We start from the raw sequence: 6059 nt of genomic DNA, 5'->3' as shown, positions 1-6059 counted from the left end.
TTCGAATTAGGATTTGCCCCTGCCATCGCGACGATTCGCTCTCGATAATATTCATCTGTCATTGTTAAGACCCTACGAATGTCTATATGCATTCGTCAGAATCCATTCTCTTGACCTATGAACACATGTATACATGATAGACGCTTGTAAAAATTCCGTTGCTGTGCCTACTATTTATGGATGCTTACGTGCTCATGATGTGGAAAAATATATAAAATATCGAAATTAAAGTGGTCATTATAATATTTAACAGGTGAAACGAATCATTATTTAGATTCCATTCCTTTTTAAGCCATTGACGTACTAATTATTTCGCATTAAACGTTCCCGTATATGCGTATCTTCACGGAAACTTTGAATCAGATAGCTCGCAATTGGGACAATTTTTCCAAAATTCCCACAGTTCTCATTTAGAATATCGTTTATTTGCGCGAGGATTTGGAAGGAACGACGATTAACAAAACGTTTAAATTGAAGAAACGGCCACAATTTCGCATCGCTGACAGACAGTTGTACACGGCTATAAGTTGATACGTGGCATGGAAATCAATTAATACCGAAACGGTTCATATCTTTGTGTATCTTTGCTTGCTTCTTTATTTTGTGCATTAATATCTCTCGATGACAACGAGGAGATTCAAAGAAATTATCCGAAAATGAGACCGTGACACGAAAATTATATCAGAGTTTTATGTAATCGAGTGCGATAATTGAGGCAGTGGAACGCGATAAAGCGTGCAGATTGCAGCCGGAGGAGCGTTTACGATGGGAAATCGGAGGACTTGGTTAGCGCGACATGTTTTCGACAAGTGGCGGCGCCGACGACGAATAAATAAGGAGACAAGAACGTGTAATGACCCACACTCGATTATTGCGAAGCAGAAAGAGATAGGAGTGCTTCTCGCGGCGAAGAACAGGCGAGATAAAGACGAGCAGATAGAAAATATGGCCATGATATTTACTAACGCGGCCTCCACGTGAAAGTGCTCGGTCTTCGCTTTGCGCTGTGCTCGAGGAGCGCGTACGGTGTCATGTAACGGGTGACATGACCGAACCATTTCAAGAAAAACAAGATCATGCCCGGCTCGTTTGGAAATGTCACGTTTCAAGCGTTATCCAGCCTCGATGAGAGATAGTATTCATTTATTCCAAGGATTCTGCGACTATGTTCACCCTGATGGCTGCTACACCTGGTGTACTGAAGGGCAACTACGATGTGCAGCAAAAATAGGACGGTCGAGTTAAGAGGGATTCCTGTAGGATGGAATTTGACCTAAATATGAGAATCGCTTTGTAGAAACGCGGACTTCCTTCCTTAACAGCTGTTGGTAAATTCTGCAAGTATAAATGCCATTTAACGTATCTTTAATTTATCTCTCACTTACGAATATGTTTGTGAAGTAAATTATTTGAATTTTTATGAATATTGGTAATTATAAAAAGTTTGGCAGTAATTATAAAAGGTTTGGCAATTTAGCAAATTATATTAGTGCCGATCATTTTTTTAAAGTAAAGGAATTTTTTATGTATCTATAAGGTAAGTCATCTTCGAAACTTTACGTCCATGTTATTATTATTATTGCGTTGTGTTGAAAAATATTTTTCAAGCAGAACCACATTATTGTATATAATGGCATGTATAAATTATAAAAAAACAGTTATATTTAAATTAAAAAGGATATCTTTCTTTTTAGTCGATATATGTATACGTTCGTTAGGCGCTTGCTGGGGAAGGGAAGGAAATAAATATGCAATTTTATGACTATATATATACTGATATTTTTGCAGCTGTTCAATGGACACCTGTGGTTTTTTTCACCTTGCCCTGAAAAATTCATAATTTTATGTATCTGTAAGATCTATTTCACATTCGTTGCGGATAATCAGACGTCTGCTATATTCTCTATATATATGTACCTCTTTTTTCCCGTACGTAATTGAATGGCTCAGTGAACCAAGCGTAACATTGGTCTTGGTTCACTTTAACTATATGATTGTTACCTAAAAAGTAGCTTTATTCAGTGAAAGTCAATTTCTACGTAAATAATGACATCTACGTCGATATACAGTTTACAAGAACCACGTATATATCAGAGACTGTTATATACGGATTTTTAAATACATTCGACAAGTTTTACATCCGCCATAAGTTTAAAAAACTGTGAAACGCCTTTAATTTTCTTCTTTATTCATTATTTATTTAATTTCATTGTATAATGAAATCTGCGAGAATTAATAATTATATTTTTTGAAAAATTACATGTTTTGGAAATTTATAAGAGTGAACTGTTTTGAGTAACGTTGTAAGCAATATTTCTAATTTTGTCAATATGAATAAATACACTTCGTTGGCAACAGTATTCTTGCGTTTTAACATTTAAGCTAAGATATCTTGAAAAACTAAAAAAAATTTCTGTTACTCAACCAATCTAATATAGTAACGCTTGAATACACTTCATCAACTAGTTTGTGTCTAAAACTTCATCGGCTATATAAAATACATACGCGCGACAAGTTTATTGAACGGATAACGAGGGAAAAGCAAGACTGCAATTTTCTTCAATTACTAAAACTAACATTACCTTCCTTTCTACATAACATATGACCGAAATTAGCTTCACATTTCATGTAATATAATACTCTTCGTGATATGTACAAGGAATATAAAAGTTATATAAATTTGAAAAACGATTATCAATTATATTAAAATACAATTATGCAGTTCGATGCGATATTTCTAGAGTTGCCTTATTCAATTTTTCAATCTCATTGTCAGTCTCCTCCATTTCCAGCACTGGTTAGTGGACCACTTAAGTGTACCAATTTCACGTTTTCACGCTTGACCAAAAGCCTCGTGCAATTCACTAGTCGATTCGACAAACGGGTTAGCCATCGTTCATGTTTTCCGCCTTTTCTCCGCTTCTCTCTTCGAGATATTCTTTCGCGGATGGTCCCTGTCGAGTACGGTTGTAAAGGTAATTCGTCCAAAGAATTTCGATGAAAATATTCGCTGGCAGCGAGGTATCCTTAAGGTCTCCTCGGTGCTCCTCGCAAACAAGGACAGAAGAGAAGGGAATACGAAGTTGTACAGGCACCTTTCTCGCGGTGCTCGCCATGGAATGGCAAAAAGAGAGGAGGCACTCTGACGTCACATTGGTTGGTCGGTAGTGCCGCTAGCCTCTCACTTGGCCGGCGACGTTCGGCATGCTCGCTTCGTTTTATATGTGATCTCGATCCATTCAATTTCGAGGTGAATCGATTTCGTTCGATTGCCACTCGGCGATCGAGGTCCGCCAGCCAATCGGAGCTAACCTGCGAATTTTAGGCCCGGTGCACGCGTGCGACAGTGCGACATGTAACCGCGGACCACAGCTGTCTGTCCTGTAGAGTACATATACGCAAAACAGTGTGGAAATAAACTGTCAGTGAAGTTCTGTTTTCAAAGTTTTTTGACGGTGGTTTCATTTTCAAGCCGGTTCGCCAGTGTGCGCGGCTGATTATATTGTTGTATCGTTGTGCCATGACACTCTGGATACGATCGTGAACGGATTAGGTGGCAGCCGCGGTAAGTCCAGCTTCTTCTTATCACTTTGCTTCCGCTTTTATCTCTCGCCTCAACCGCTTTCCTCGTGGTCTCGTTCCGCGTCTCTGTCGTTTAACGTGTATGTACGCAGGATTCGTCGTTGATCGTGCCAGGAAATGAGTATATGGAGAGTTTATCGATGTTGGAAATGACAGATATAAAATTCCTTGAATATTCTGACATTTTGGTAGGACGTAGTTGTGCAGAAATGTCAAGTATAGTGTAAGACGACAGTTACGATTACTATCATTATTATTATTATTATTACTAATGAATAAATAAACCGATTATACATAATGCTATAGATAAAATAATTAGTTCTCAGCGAACAACAGATACGCATAAAAAAATATGTCTAAAGATGACATAAGATGCAAAGAAACAGTCCATTTGGAGAAATTATTTATATTAATGATACTATGACTACTATATACAATTAGATTGTCTATATAGAGTATAACCTAATTCTGGAAAAACTGCAAGTGTTTGTTTGGACGTTTCATTGCAAATATAGTAGGATTTGAGGTTAATTGTCGAAACATTTGAAGGACTCTAGTCGCTCGACTATGTCGATCACCAAGAGAGATTTTAAAGTAAATAGGAAAGTTTTTCAAGAAATAATGTATGAATTTATATAATTTAATAATGAAATTAAATAGTATAAATGATTTCTATAAAATTGATATAAAAATAAAGATAAATTATATATTTATATAAATAGGAATTATTATGAAACGTTATATAGTGTGAATGCTGGTTACAAACTCTTATTCAAACGCAGAAAAATTAATTTTGTCCTTCTAAGCAGTTTGCGTTTATTACACCGAAATCCTTTACAGAAAAAAATAACTGACTGTAGAAATTACTCTTGTTGCTTACACTATACTTGACTGTACGATGCGTTCATCATGAAGAAAGTACAATTAAGAAAGGAATCTTTTCAAATTTGAGTGGCCTTTATGTTGATTTGCAAACGTTACTTAATAACTGACTTACATGAACGAATCTGTGGACCATTGACCTTTAAATGTCTGTACGTTGAAAAAGTGTCAAAAATATTCTTTCATCATCACAGCATGAATAATTGATGGTAAAGATGGACGTCGATTAAGAAGAAATGAAATATCTACTGCAGATTCAATTTTATGTCGCTGTTAAGTAAAAACGATTGCAATAATGATTATTAAAAAGTATCGACTGATACTTAACATTTATATCTTTGAAAAATGCATTTTAACTTTATTATGTAATTACGAAATATTATACAGTTTTTAATAACAACGTCGTCTTAAAAATACCCAGAGGAAATTTTACATTTTAACGCTCAGGTGATAAGTAAACTCTTATGTCGGTCATTTTGCATGCATTCCTTCAACGCGGAGAAACGCGGTCGCTTGTTTCACTGCTACCTTTTGGTATTTCGAACAAGGTAGAATCACGTGGCTTCGACTATAGTTTAACCCAAATCAAAAAACAAGGTGAAATACATGAAGAAATATATTTTTTCATTTCTTAAATATTTAGTCTTGGGAAGGTATACGAAACGCAGAAGGATATTGAAATTTATAGATTGAATTAATTAACTTGTCATTTTTTCTACCTTAATTAATTTCCTACCATTAATTCTTCTTGAATAATTCTCATTCTACGAAAACAGAACGAGAAAGGAGCACAAATAAAAAATAACTGTTTTGATATTAGAATAGGAAAAAATTAATGTTTCAATTTCTGGAAAATAAGTTCGTTCAAAGTATATTTTTTTCCTCAATAACACTGTACATAGATACTGACGCAATATCAACGTGTATTTTTCTATTTTAGATATTCAAAGTAGCTTAATAGGTTGTGCTGGATTCTCTATGTCTTTTTATTTATTAATACTGGTTCACGCGATGGAGCAGCAGTAATCTCTTCCCAAGCGGAAAACAGTGTTCAAGCGTTTACGGATTTTCTGTATATCCTTTATTTTTTTCTTTAGATCATAGATAACGATCACGTGTACTATTACGTGAGTACAAACGAAGAAACCTTCGTTGAAGTTGTTAACTCATCGATCCTGTCTCGGTACTTACAAGTGTTATTTTCCTCTATCCAGATTTTTAATAGAAAAGGAGGATATACCAAACACGCGAAACATAATTGTCGTAATTCAGCTATAATGCCGCTTGTGGCGATATTTCAAAAGAACGTCCCGGAGTGTTTTGTAACATTAAGTAAGATCTGTCGCAAATTACATAATCGCTGAAAAATTATCGAATTCTTTGGTAATAAGCCCATCTGCGTCAAGAATATTTCATTTAAGCCATAGAGTGACTTACTATGATTATTTAATATGCAACGTTTTCCTGCACGGTGCATAATATGCATCTGTTAGAAACATTTTTATGATTGACGTAAATTCAATAAAAATACTGAAATTATATAAATTTATGGTCTGTCTTAAAAAACAATAGTTGTTATTTTTTTTCGTCAAACT

General features: G+C 35.2%; 1 protein-coding gene across 3 annotated transcripts in view; it reads left to right on the top strand.

Annotated features, from left to right (window-relative positions):
• The first annotated feature begins 3169 nt into the window (after positions 1-3169).
• The window catches only part of RhoGEF64C (Rho guanine nucleotide exchange factor at 64C), a 45804-nt gene continuing 42914 nt past the window's right edge, over positions 3170-6059 (top strand). For all 3 annotated transcript variants that reach the window (XR_013058754.1, XM_076619732.1, XM_033332507.2), the window contains exon 1: positions 3170-3565. The gene's annotated coding sequence lies outside the window, so the exon portion shown is untranslated. The remainder of the gene's footprint in view (positions 3566-6059) is intronic.

The sequence above is a fragment of the Bombus vancouverensis genome, chromosome 7 (genome assembly GCF_051014615.1).
Source record: "Bombus vancouverensis nearcticus chromosome 7, iyBomVanc1_principal, whole genome shotgun sequence".
NCBI classification, from domain to species: domain Eukaryota; kingdom Metazoa; phylum Arthropoda; class Insecta; order Hymenoptera; family Apidae; genus Bombus; species Bombus vancouverensis.
The sequence above is the reverse complement of the archived record's forward strand: the minus strand, read 5'-3'. Positions and strand labels throughout refer to the sequence as shown.